A 14,770-nucleotide genomic window follows, 5' to 3' on the forward strand; every position below is an offset into this window, starting at 1 on the left:
TGTAGGAAATCAATTGATAGTTGCATATATATTGAATCAATAAGAGATTACAATCATTGTCTTAACGTTGCCATTCTCCTCTGACAAAACGAGGTTCCCACACACCTCTGCTAGCATTCCATAATGACCTCAACAAAAATAGTTATAAGGCTCTCCCTTTTAGGCTTCACACTAAAACAAATTCACACTTCTCCCTCACACAACTAGAGAGATACAATTATGAATAGCTTGTTGTTTTACTCCAAACTTAATTAGCACTAGCACACCAACATTGACACTAGCTTATGCTTGGGAAAAAGGGAGGTTTATATAGGATGAATGGATGGGAGATGGATCCTCTTCTAATGGGATAAGGTCTTATCTCTTGAGGTAGTTCCATCATTATAGGGGAAATGATCCCAAACTGACATCCTCGAGCCAATTGATCAACCATTTATCAAACTTCCACTACAAAGCTTCTAAAGCTGGAAGCTTCGGCTCTTTATTTAAAAAAATATCCATAAGAGGACTGGCACGACTGGAACAAAGCTCAATAACTCCAGTTGGTGCTAGGAACAGTGTTAATCCCTACATATCGATGCAAGGACAAAGGCCATTAGCATCGGTCTTGTAAAGTGGGAAAAATAGAAGCTTTTGGGGAAATGGTGCAAAGGGGAATTGTTCTGTGAGCATGTAGGGCTCACTGTAGAGGTCTTCCAGGATCAAGGAACGGGGGAGTATAGGGATAGTGACAAAATTTTTTGTAACAGATGCCCCCTAAAGCATGAAGGCCAAACTAGAGTGAGGGATGAAATGCATTATGAATCAATGAGGCGAAGCATAGTCTACTGTCGAAAAACCTGCAAACAATTATAGATACATATACATAACTGAGAACTCTGTCAAATGATACATGAATCATGACATGGACGTGGCGATCCAAAGAATGATCATGTCAATGGATCTAGGTATGGGCAGATCCATCCGTCAAAGAGGATCATAATGAAACCAAGGTATGGTCACAACCATTCAATAGTGAGAAGGATCACATATGATAACTCATGGTATGGTTGCAACCATCCATCTAAAAGAGACATGTATATCAACATAACCATGTCACTTCACTTCGCAACCTGGAATTTTGTGATATGAGCCCAGGGTCTTCCGCTCAAAAATGACCCGATAAAAGTACAAATTCTAACATGTGAATAGATGTGTTGATGTCAAACATGCTAGAAAGTCACTTGATTACCACTCAATGATGTAAACTATTAACAAGTGTGAAAGAAACCACCAATAATGACAATGTTCCTCAAGGTACTATCAGTATAATCCACCGAATTTGAATAGAGGAATTGAAGTCGAACACCTATGAAATCACTCAATTGAAAGCAAATGATGTGAACTTGTAATCTAGTGTGAAGAACTTGCCATTAGGGCATGCAAGTTCAAAGGTACCAGAAGGGAGTTTCTCGGTCAACTTCCTGGATAATGAGTTGAAGTCGAAGGGAATCGATCATGTCGAAGGAGGGCCATAATGTATACCACATCATCGACATGAGACAAAAATATGCCAAATGATTTTGGATGATGGATCAGGGTTAAGTGTAACTACAAAAGGACAACTCTTGAATATATCGACGACACGACTGGAAGTTTGGCAGCTTTTGGATCCATAGGATTAGTGGTCATGATGATGTGGCAGAGATCAAATGGATGGCAAAATTGAATGGCCAAACCCAGGAAGTTCAATGATACAAAGGAGGATATCCCAACCTGACATGAAGCAGAAAATGTAATGTTCAAGAGTGAGCTTCCGACACAACTGATTGAATTTCCAAATTTTCCCCCATCATTTCTGGCAGGTACCCCAATTATTTTTTTAATCACAAGCTTGAAGGGGATAGCATATTCTTGCACTATAATTTCATTATTCGGATGAATCCGACCTAGTAAGTTTAACAAGCCCTAGGAAGGAGAAGCTCATGTTCGTCGTGGTAACGAATCCTATGTTGTTTAATATTTTAACAAGTCTTATAAAGGTGTAAATTGATATCTTTTTCATGTTTAGAGAGTTTTAAAAAGACATGTAAAAGAAAACTCCACATGGTCCCTTTCCATACATTTGTGTCTCTCAAGCCCGAAAAGGTAGAAAGTAATACTTGAGATAATCTCTTGACCATTTCAGTCAAGGAGTACCTTTTTTCGTAAATAGTGCATCCCAGCCCGAAAAGGGGTAAACTTATACTGGGAACACAATGTTTCCCATCCATTAACAAGTTCTAAATGAGAAGGGCTCTACCATCTTTTCACTTTTAAATGGTCGTAAAAGATATCAAAAGCGAACCCCCCATTTTATTCTCTTTTACGAGTCAAAAGGGAAAAATACTTGGCAATCTTTTCATATGAGTTTAACAACTCGAGAAAAGAGCTAAAACATGACTCGTCATCATCGTTGAACACCCATCACTTGTCGTTGTGCAAAAAGGGTAAAGTGCATTATCTAGTTCTTGAGGAAAAATAGGTTAAAATATTTACAAAAACCTAATATTTTCATGAAAAACTGAATAAAAAGGAGAAAAGTAAATATATTTTTACCATTTACCATTTTACCTTGTTGTGAAGACTTTTTACTCACTTTTTCGCTAAATTTTCTGGAGTAGATTGCGGGATATCCAAGAGGTCATTCATCGAGCCGCCAGTTACAGGTAAGAGCCAAGGCCTTGAGCTTCATTTTCATGTCTTTCATTCATGTTCTTAACCATTTTTAGGTTTTCTAAGGGAGGTTTTATGAAAAAAATTCCCTCGGTCGGCACAACTTTCGGGCATGAAGTCGCGACAGCCGAGGGTAATTAACATGGTCTATCACTACGTCAGTGCAACTATTTTTAAATAGGTGCACCGACATCGTGAATAGGGAAAAGCATTATTTCCTCACAAAACCACTGTTAAAAATTGAAATTTATGGGCCAAGCATGATTGATGACTCAAATCTATGGCTTTTGTAGGAAAGAATCACTGAAAATGGTATACTGGAAAGAACGGGAACATGAAGATGTGGACACCCAAGCATTGAATGATCCAAATTTCCTAGAAGCTTTGAAGGCTTGTGGGCTCCTCAAATTATTTCTCATGCCAGGGATGTGTGCCCAACCCGAGTTGCTTTGGTACCTGATTAGTCTTTGGGACATAAATTGGGAAATATTCGCCATTAGTGACCAGGAGCTAGAGTTAGAAACTTCAGATATCTATTTCATCACCAGACTATCCCGAAGAGGGGAACCAGTTAATTTATATGGGCCACGACTAGTTGGGGCAAGCATATCCACATTGCTCGCTGAACATTTCCCTGAGGCTCTCAAATCCAAGAGTGCAAAGATTGAGATTTCCATTATTCAAGATCTGACACTGAGATTACTACTGCTGACTATCAACAAAGTGGTGGGGTCCCAGGCAGTACATGAGACCAACAAGTCAAAGTTCCTATACGCTATCGACTGCACAACACCTACGATCTTCAACTGGGCAGAGGCCATGAAGATCAACATAAAGCACCAGCTGACCAAAGCTAAGACGGGGAATCTAAAGCAATTTTGCCTCGGATCTATACTAGTGACCTTTTTCTTGGAATGGGTGCCATTGTTATAGTACTAGCTGACTAAGATAGATCCTCCCATGCCACATGACTCGTGGAGGGCCCGCTGGAGTCGTTTGATGCCTAGGATCACTGGGGACTAGCACATGTCATACAAACCTACATTATTTTTATGGCTGCGATTACAAAATATCATCGTGGAGGACTGGCCATATAGTGGCACTGCCTTTCATGTAAATCCAGACATGCCACTACCAGATGGAGAGGATTTTGACGATGAAGGTAAAAAATCAACTTTTTTAATTTTGATATTTTTAAATAGCTTTTGATATACATGAGTTTATAACATTCTACTTTTTTAATATAGGCATTGGTCTAGAGCGGCCTGCTCGGATGTCCCCAATAGCCAAGCGTGTTTCCTGCTCAATTGATGATGTCGCTCCTTATCATGAGGGGAGTGACAATGAGGAGGAGATCGCGAGGAACCTTGAGGGGTTGACTTGTGGTATCCTAGAGTATCCTTGGGTGGGAAAAATTCCTCACTAGTACCAGAGACACATGGTGGGAGTATCGTATTGGATCCGCTAATTTTTTACTCGTGTTGCACAAGTTGTATCATTCTACGACAATCACCATGTTGATTAGTTCATAGTTCCAACACTTACATTTTTTGAGGCTTGCATGCCACGTTTATATGAGGCCTGCGAGTTGTCGATGTTATTTTGCACACACATTATTTTTTTGGGTTTTGATGTATCAAATATTATCACCTTATATATATGTGTGTGTGTTGTATTTTCTTGCTTACTATGGTACAAATGGTTTGTTTTATCTTTTCACATGTTTCGTAAATGTCTATCCAACACATAATTAGCTAATGCGTCTGTTAATGTATTCATGCATCTAGGAATATTATGATATGTAATGTAATCAAAATGTATTTCCAGTTGAATAAAAAGATACATTCTCAATATTTGAGGGTTTCTGATGGAATATTTCTCGTTTATTTGAAGGATGACAAGCTGCGAATCTAGGTTGACAACCAACTGTCGAATGTCAAGAGCAATGGATTCTGACAAAAGTTCAATGACCACAGTGTATTCAGCAATGTTTTTAGTTGTACGACCTAAATAGATACCTTGAAGGTCAACAACTCACCTTTAGGGTCACAAATATCCCATGTCGCAGATGATAGGTTCTGGGTACTACCATAAGCACCATCAGCGAAACCAATGTGAGGAGTTGCAAACATCTACAAAGCAAGAAAAGCATAGTAAATAGGAAAGTTGTTTGGAAACCAACACACTAAACCATACTGCACAAAAATGAATGACACACTAATGTACACAAGTAACCATGCAAGATGACATAAGCATAGTACTTGAGGTAAAGCTTGTTTTGGGGCTTATCCAGGGGATTTCCTTCATAATCAATAAGCTCATAGGTCCCTTTCTATAAAATGCATTTCACAATGTAGGGCCCATGCCACATGGGTTCGAACTTTCCTGCCTCCAACTTATCATTAGCTTGGTCGTACAGTAAGAACAAATCACCCTTAGAGAATGCGCGAGGGGAGACCGACTGATCGAAATGGGGCTTGACCTATTTCTTTTGTGCTTTGATAACCAACACGGAGAGATGACGAGTCTCATCTAGACATTCTAAATATAAGAGGTGTTCCTCCTGAGGTGATGTTTCGGGGAGAAGTTTAACAGCTAACTTGAGTGAAGGAATCTCATATTCGATCATCAATGTTTCTTCCAGACCATAGACTAGTTGGAATAGTGTGAAACCAGTTGCGTATTTGGTCAAGGTTTGGTAAGCCCACAGAGCTAAAAAGAGCATGAGATGCCAATTTTACTTGTGCATCCCAATAGTACGTTGAATAATTGTAACCAAAACCTTGTTCATGGCTTCAACTTGGCCATTAGCTTGAGGATAGTATGGGGTCGAGCCATCATGGTGCAAGCCCAATGCGGATGTCAGCTCAGCCATCATGTAATCTCTGAAATGGGAGGCATGGTTTGTGACAATGGCTTAAGGTATGTCTAACTTGGAAATAACATTGTTGAAAAGGATTTGAGCCATCATCTTACTGCCTACAGAGTATGTAGGCATCACTTTGGCCCATTTGGTGAAATAATTCATAGAAATGATAATATAGCCATTGCCCCTAGTTGAACAAGGGCTACATGTCATTTAATCGATGCCCCATTTGGAAAAAGGACCAACGGTAATGACGGGGTGTAGGTGAGCGGGTGGGGCATGCATCTTGCATTGGTAAATTTGGAATTCATGGCACTTGCAAACAACAAGGATGTAGTCCTTGAAAATGGACCGCCAGAAATAACCAGCCTGAAGGATTTTTTGAGCGGTAGCATAGCCAGAAATATGACCACCACATGCCCCTGAGTGGTAGTCATTGAGAACTCTTTCAGCCTCCTCGATCATAAGACATTGGCGAAGAACTGAATCGACACCGACGTGGTATAAAGTATCGCCAAGAATATGGTAGGGTTGGGAATGATGCTGAATCCTTCAGTGATCATCCTTAGTCAACACAGACCAAAACGTGGACATTCAGAGATACACAATGATATCACCATACCACGGATCAAGGGTGATAATCACGAAGAGAGTCTCGTTTGGAAGTTTTTCATCTGCAACAGTAGGGAGAGACTTATAAGGAAGGGAACAAATCAAATTAGTGAAAAATAGGGACTTCTTAGATTTGGTAGTTGTAAATACCAAATCGAATTCTTGCAGGATGACAATCCATTTATAATACTTGGCCCCAACAACCGGCGAGTCAGGGTGTAGGTCATGGGGTTGCATTCAAAAATCACCTTAGTCGTGTGCAAGAGGATGTAGTGCCAAAAGCATTGAACAACTTGGACGGAAGCCAAAGCCAACTTCTCAACATGGGCATAACGGGTTTCAGTTTCTAAGAGATTACAACTAAGGTAGTAGATATCATGTTCGTTTCCTTCGTCATCGTCTTGGACCAAGACCATAGAAATGGTGTTAGGGGCTATAGCTAGGTAAAGGATGTAATCTAGATAATAATTTGGGGGATGCAACAAAGGATAATTTATGAGGACAACCTCAAGATCATAAAAATATTTTTGGGAAACCTCATCCCATATAAAGGGTGTTCCTTATTTTAGCAGCAGGGTAAATCTTGCAGCTAGCCCAACATAATTGGGTATAAAATGACAGAGAAAATTTTTCTTTCCTTGTAGGCTCTAGAGTTGCTGCAATGAAGATGGAGGGGGTAAATTTACAATGGCCTCGACGTTAAGCAGATCAAGGAAAATATCATCCTTTGAAATGATAAATCCAAGGATTCATCTAGATTCTACACATAAACACATTTATGTGGGTTTAACCAAATGTTGTACTGTCTAGAGTGCAAAAAAATCAGTCGAAGATGGTCAGGGTGATCTTGGGCTTATGCGAATGAGCGGGAAGGTCATCCAAGTAAGGCTGGACAATGTTGCAAATATCATGAAACACATAGGACATTTCCCGCTAAAAAATAGCTCTAGCATTTTTTAGGCTGAAAGGGAGATTTTTTTATGCGAATGTACCCCATGGACAGATAAAAATTGTCTTTTATTGATCAACCAGTGCAATGTTGATCTGGTTGTAACCAGAAAATCCATCCATAAAGGAAAAAATCACACTCCTGGCACATTCATCAATGATTTGATCAATGAAGGGAGTAGGATAGTTATCTTTAGGACAAGCATGATTGAGATCTCGATAATCAATGCAAACGCGGATCATCCCTTATTTTTTTTGTCACCGGGACAATATTGGACACCAAATTTGTAAGAGGGATGGGATAGATGAACCCAGATTTGTGAAGTTTTTCAACTTCACCCTTGATAGCGATGACCTTCTTAGGCTGCACTGGGTGGATCCGCTGACGAAAGGGCTTCACGTGCGAATAAGTTGGTATTTAGTGCACGACGATGCTAGGATCAATGCCAGGATTTTATTTCTAGGACCACAGAAACACATCATGAAATTCTTGAAACAAACAAGTATAAGTCTTGATCTCAGCTAGAGAACAAGATACCCCGATATGGACATGTTCAACGTTACCAGGATTGATAGAAATATCAATCGGCATTGTTTGGGTAATATTACCCAAATTTCCTTCCAACCATACTTCATGAGTTGTATCGATGGTGGAGGTGGGAGGGAAGGAAATGGGGAAGAGAGATCTTCAAAAATGGTAGACATGACCGCCAGGTGAGGCAGGAATGAGGAATGATGATGAGTGTTGGTCCAAGGTGGTTCCTCGAGATACATGACTTCCATGATACCTTCATCAGCAAGGAAGGTCTCGACTAAGGGATCAGGTGATTCCAAAGTGCCAAAACACAGGGATTGAGAATACGCATCGAGAGAGGTCTTTGAAATAGAAGAATCAGAGGATGTGGAACTCAAAGCCAAAATAATTTCCATGTAATTGATTTCGGTGGGACTAAGTGTCATAACCTCGCCCCAGGTAACAACAAGATCTGGTGAAGGTATAACCCAAGGATCAGATTTGAGCGAGACCATGTTGACAGAGGCAACATGAGGAGGTGGGATTGGAAAAATTCCCATTAAGGTAGAATCTTTGAAAAGAATTGCCCTGACACTCTCATAGGGAGCATCAGTGTGCTTAAGGTATGAAACATTTCCATTTGAAGAGGAATAGGCAAATAAAGACAGTTGGTCAACAGTGACAATCTTTACTTGACAGGGAAAACAAATCACATGAAATAGAGATGAGGCTATAGCATGCATAGCATGGGTCCAGCTCTGGTCGAGTAAAATATTGTAATTATGATTGGTGTAAAAAATCTCTACCTCGACTTGCACTGTCTTTCCTTCCAGCGTAATGGAAAGGTTAGGTAAGGCACCGAAGGGTCATGAATCACGCCCATTGAGAGCTTCCAAAGTATTCAGAGATTGGTTTAAAATAGGAGAACCAATAGCCTTCCTGAATGCTATTGAAATGATGTAGGTGGAAACATCTTCATTGATGGCAGTCCTGTGGATGGTCTTCTCATTGATGATTCATTGAATGAGAAAGGAAATCTAATGAGGGAGACGTATAATATGGTTCTCTAGATCAAAACATATCAAATTTGAATTGGTGGGATTGATACCCCCGATAGCTGACAGCAAATATTTTTGTTGTGATGGGCCGAATCCTCAACAATATTAAAGTTCTGAGCAGCTAGGGCATTAGGATTGTATGAGGATCTCCATAGCACACCTCGAGAGGGTGGCCATATAGTGGAATTAGGGTTAGGTCACTTGATATGAAGAGGGCCTGGGCCAAATCCTCAACAATATTAAAGTGCTAAGCGGCTCAGGCATTAGGATTGTACGAGGCTTTTCGTAGCACACCTTGAGAGGGTAGCCATATAGTGGAATCAGGGTTAGGGTTCTCGATATGAAGAGGGCCAAACTTAGGGTAGAAGAAGAAGGGGTGGATTCTTCTCTTTCCCAGCTATTGGAGCAAGAGTTTGGTAATCTTTTGATCTAGTAGCCACATTAATAGGTATACTCATCACGAAAACTTAGGATCCTGAGGAAGCATATGATTGAGGTTGGTCTACCATTTGGGTTTGGTGAGATGGAAATGGCTCTTTGAGGACATCAGGGGTCCCTTTGAGCAGAAAAATAACTTCTGATCATTGGGGAAAATTCTTAGTGTAGTGATCCTCTTCACAAATGAGGCAGGGATACTTGGGTTTCTGTTGTGAATATTCACTAGCAGACGATTTGGGAGGACCCTGTTTTGGGGCATTGGCTTTACCCTTGCCTTTTCTTTTCTTATTACCTTTCGAGGATTTGTTCATTATGGTAGATTGGACAACGTGTACCTCTAAGGTTTTACCAGGGCCAGGTGGATTCTGGGAAGAACAATTGGGAATAGCATTTGATACTGACTTCTATTTGGAAGAAGATTTAGTAGGGGTCTAGGATACTGAACCAATAACTTTTGATGTCGTGGGATCGGATGATGGCCATGGAGCATCGGGTAATAACACATACAAGGTGCAAAACTGAGAGTGAACTAGATCTAAGTACTGGGCATGAGTAATGGCTTGTTCTTCAGTAACGCATCCACCCATAACTATATCATGAGCAATTGGGGCCACGAATTATTTAGTGAACCATTCGGTGAGCAACCGATCAGAAATCTCAAATTTCATTAGGCGACGTCTACGTCTCCATTGATGGATGTGATTGGAGATGTGTGTCACAATATCTTGCTTAAGCAATCTAAGAAAATAGGTGCTAGTTTCATAGCGAACTGACAGCTGAAAATGCGTGAGGAAATCCATGGCTAAAGAGTTAAATTCATGGTAAATACTTCAAGGAAGCTCGATGTACCAGTTGGTTGCAGCACCTGTGAGGGTTCGTTGGAAAATACGGAGACGAATAGAATTGTCAATGTAAGAGTTCGAAGAGCACTAGAGGTGATATGTCATCACGTGGGCTTGAGGATCTTCTTTTTCCTTCCCATCGAAACTTGGACAATTTCTTTGTATCTTGGACGGAATCAGAGGCCAGTATGGTCAATTAAGAATTGGATCATTCGTAAGGAAAGATAGATCTGGAAACTCAAGTGTGGCTAGGAATGGCAATTGAGTATTAAAAGGCATAGGAGTTCGGTAAGCTGGTCCAAGCGGAGGAGCCCATCCTTACTGGTAAGAATTTTGGCCCCACAATGGGGTATTTTGGCCATATGGCATCTGATGTTGCCCCCATTGCGGGTTACCTTGACCATAGGAAGCATTTGGACCATGAATACCTCGGAACTATCTAGTCATAGGTTGTTGGTAAGCAATATATGGGTTAAAAGGTTGTTGAGCCTGTTGACCTTGGACTTATGGATATTGTACCTATTTTCCTTGAACAAGAGGATTTTGGACCTGGTGTCCTTGGGCATAAGGTTGATACACTTTTTTGCCCTTGGACATAGGGATTATGTACCTGTTTCCCTTGACCAAAAGGATTCTGTACCTGGTGACCTAGGACATTAAGGTTTTCCACCTGTTGCCCTTTGCAAGAAGGATTATGAACTTGTTGACCCGGGATATTAGGATTTTGGGCCTGATATTGTAGGACTTGACCCTAGCCTTGCCCTTGCAAGGGTTGACCCTGATGATATGTATATAAGGGTTTCTACTGCCCGGGTTGGTTTTTCTACTACAGGGGTTGGCCTTGCGGTTGCAAAATTTGGCCCTAGGGCTGCAGAGGTTATCCATGTGACGACATGCGCTGGGAGGTTTGTGGAGCATATTGCATTTTTTGTTGCATGGTTTGTTGCAACTGTTGTAAGGGTTGAGCCTGCGATTGTTGCAGTTGACCTTGCTGTGGGATCATTTTCCCTTCTTGTTGCATAGATAGCCCTTGCTGCAACAAAGGTTTCCCTTGCGGTAGAAAAGGTTTTCCTTGTTGTTCTAGAGGTTGTCCTTGCTATTGCAAGGGTACCTGAATAGTGCTCGAAAAATTTCCGAACTAAATCTAGCCATAGCCACCCTATAAGGTGGATGAGCTAGGTTGAATGTACTACCAAGAGTAAAGGGTGTAAGGTTGATTAAACATTCCTTGAGAACCATATGGAACGTAAGGAGTTTGGTATTAGACTTGAGCCCCATAGGGCTGTTGATACTGGAAATTTCTCGACCCAGATGAACCAACGATATTTTGAACCTGTTGGTACTTGACATTATTTGATCCATTGGGATCAGCAGGGTTGTGAATAATGCCAGAAGAAGGTTGGTTCATACCAAGCATGTGATCTTGTGAGCCACTCCCATTGGTGGCACCTGACACTATATAAACATTCAGGTTTTTCCCCCTATGCAGTGGCACATCTTGGCCATTCTCCAAAGGGATGGAAGAACTGATAGAGACATTCCTCAAGACCACTGGTTGAACCAGACGGGTGACTGGCACTGACGATAAAAGGGGGTTCAGAATGGCGCATTGCACCAGGACTGAGGTAACAACCTGTTGGGAGGTCATGTTTGCAATGAACAGACTTGAAGTAGGCATGGTGCTTGACACCCAAATAGGGTTATGGTAAACTGATGAGGTGCTAGGTGTACCTGAAACCAACTATGCTAAAGAAACATAGTTAGGTGGTACACTGGCAGGAATGCTCCCTGTATAAGGGAAATCTTCAGGATGAAAAGGATGTTGTTCCTCCTCGACAATGTGTGGAGTAGAAACTTCTGACTTCTCTAGATAGGTGATTGGTTCATCACCTTCAGGTTCCATATTCAAGAACAAACAACGACGAATGGCCGAAGAAGTACAAGGGAATAATTCCAAAGGAATACCCGGCTGGTTGTATAGATTGTAAGGACGCTGTTGTGATATCACAATAGGGTCAAATAGATGATTCAAAGGATAGATAACTAGTCCTAGCTGACCTTCAGTGGTCGGAAAATTCTCAGGAGTTTGATCAGGATTGTGCAGAGATTCCAGGCCAAGATCAGCAGATGACCCAGTATTGAAAGTAGGTGGAGGACGAGATGACAAAGGTTGAATGCTCAAAATTATTCCGAGTTCAACACCTTGGTACTTGATTTGACTCTAGTAATTTAGGAAACGACTCCTCAGGAAATCTTTCAGATGGAGGATAGGAAGAGGAACTAGGTGGACCTGATGGTTCAGCCACGATGACCTTGTCCTAGTTGATATAAAAATATAAACTTCAAGTTTTTAAAATGTTCTTTAAAGGAAACTCATGATTTGGTCTAGAAAAGACTAAGAGGATGTTATTGTATTGTGGGCAATCAATTCTTAAGACACATAAAAAGGCTGGCGCTCTTTCTTTTTTTAAGAGTCGAAAAAGAAACAAAGATGACTTTATCTCTTAAATGATAAGTCCTCGAATGATATTTTAAGTTTAATGAGTCAAAAAGATCAAATGACTTCTCTAGATGATCTAGGTAAACAGGATTACCAGGAAATCGTGAACTGCAGAATACCTCCTGGCAAACCTAGAAGTACGAGCAGGAAATCTCCCTGAATGTTGTGTTTAGTGTATCACATTTGCAAGGGAGCCAAATTAGCTTCCTAAGGATAAAGGATTGCTATCTAGAAGGGTCTTCCATTATATACTCAATGGTACAGGGAGAACAAATCCATACTAGCAATGTCTAATGCTAAAGCTAATGACAGCTGTTAGGTTTAAAGATGCTAGAACATGTCTCTAGCCTAGATCTTCTAGATATGATCATTAAATGAAAAATGCACCTTAGTTTAATTGAATTCATTTTAAATTTTATCTTAAGTTATGTTTCAGTTTCCAGGCCTTATCGATGTGACTTGAAAAAACTTAAATGCAACTAATGAGACAAGACCCTTTCAATTCAATGAATTGCCTACACTAGAGAGGGTATAAAATACATAATCAAATGCAAACAACCGAGCAACTAAAATAAAAATGATCTTTCACTACTTCACTTTTCGAAAAAAATAAACTAATGAAAAATACATTCCAATTCCTAATTTCTTGACAAGCACATTTCTAACAATCCTTTCAAAAGAAAAGAGATTTCTTTTCCTTTTTTCAAATGCTAACACAATCCTAGTCTCTAATCATGTAGGTTATCGTAGCACAATGATGCAACAAACTAGAATTTCATACTTTTCATGAAACAACGAAATGAATTTTCCGCATACAACACTTCAATGAAAAATTTTTAGAGACAATTATCTCTTCAAGCAAATGAAAACATGAAAAGAGAGACTTATTCAGACTAATGAAGCACTGACTTTACCAACAACAAGAAAAGCAATGTAATCCATGCCGAAAAAGAAACGTTCAGAAAAGCAAACAAAAACTTTTCAAACTTGTGTAATGGAGGTCAAAGTCGTAAAAGGACTGCAAACAAAAGGCAAGGAGTAAGTACACCAACAACTCGACTCATTGAGTTCACAATCAGCTAAATGGATGACAATCTAGATGCCCTAGTGTCACTAACCATCCAATGACTCAAGAAATCAAGAAGAAAGATGATAAGCCAACAAGCAAACAAAACCAAATGAAAAACAACTTTCTAGATAGGGTGAAAATGGTCTAAAAGGTTTATGGGGTTGAAATCATGAGAGAAAAACACACTGGCCAAGATTGGGGACGAACCCTAATCTTCCCTTACAGGCATTGGCATGGCTGCCTAACTGGCAACAAGCGCCAGAGGCTGGTCGGCGCAATTGTTTATCAACATATTGTGCTGATCGATGTGACTGTTAGTAGATTAAGTGCACTGAGCGAGGGAGAAAAGAAAAAAAAAATGAAACGGGAACCAGATCTGCTACTATGAATTTCAAACTCAGACCAGTAAATAGAAGAAAAGAAACAAAACCAAAGGGAAAAAATGGAACTAGAAAATTTCACACGAAATCATGAAATCTCAAACAAGACAAACAAAAGGATTGGTTCCCCAGTATGGTCGCCAATTTGTGGTGAAGTAAAATTATAAGTGTGGACATAAACAAATTCCTCTAGCCTGATAATGGGTCTAGCCAAAATTGATACATTCTATGGAATATTTCCTTAGGTTATAACCAATTAAGAGGGCCTACCTCTTAGTACACTTATCTCATTTGATGATGCCCTTTCTTGCTCACTCCAGCCATCTCTCGCTTACTTCTTCAAACACTTGAAACAAGTAAACAACCATGATAATAGAAAAATTATGATTCAACATACATAAAAAGTCAAGAAACATTAATCCATGAACATGTAAGATGACAAATCATGTAGGAAATCAATCAATAGTTGCGTATATATTGAATCAAGAAGAGATTACAACCATTGTCTTCATGGTTTTTTTCTCCTCCAAAAAACCAAGTTCCCACACACTTCTAATAGCATTCCATGATGGCCTCAACAACAATATTTTTAAGGCTCTCCCCTTTAGGCTTCACACTAAACCAAATTCACACTTCTCCCTCACACAACTAGAGAGCTACAACTATGAATAACTTGTTGTTTTTCTCCAAACTTAATTAGCACTAGCAGACCAACATTAACACTCGCTTGTGCTTGGGAAAAAAGGAAGGTTTATATAGGATGAGTGGATGGGATATGAATCCTCTTATAATAGGAGAAGGTCTTATCTCTTGAGATATTTCCATCATTATAGGGGAAAGGAGCCCAAA

This window comes from Pinus tabuliformis, chromosome 2_2 (assembly GCF_031772625.1).
Source record: "Pinus tabuliformis cultivar Carrire ecotype Pingquan chromosome 2_2, CPIR1, whole genome shotgun sequence".
Taxonomy (NCBI): Eukaryota; Viridiplantae; Streptophyta; class Pinopsida; order Pinales; family Pinaceae; genus Pinus; species Pinus tabuliformis.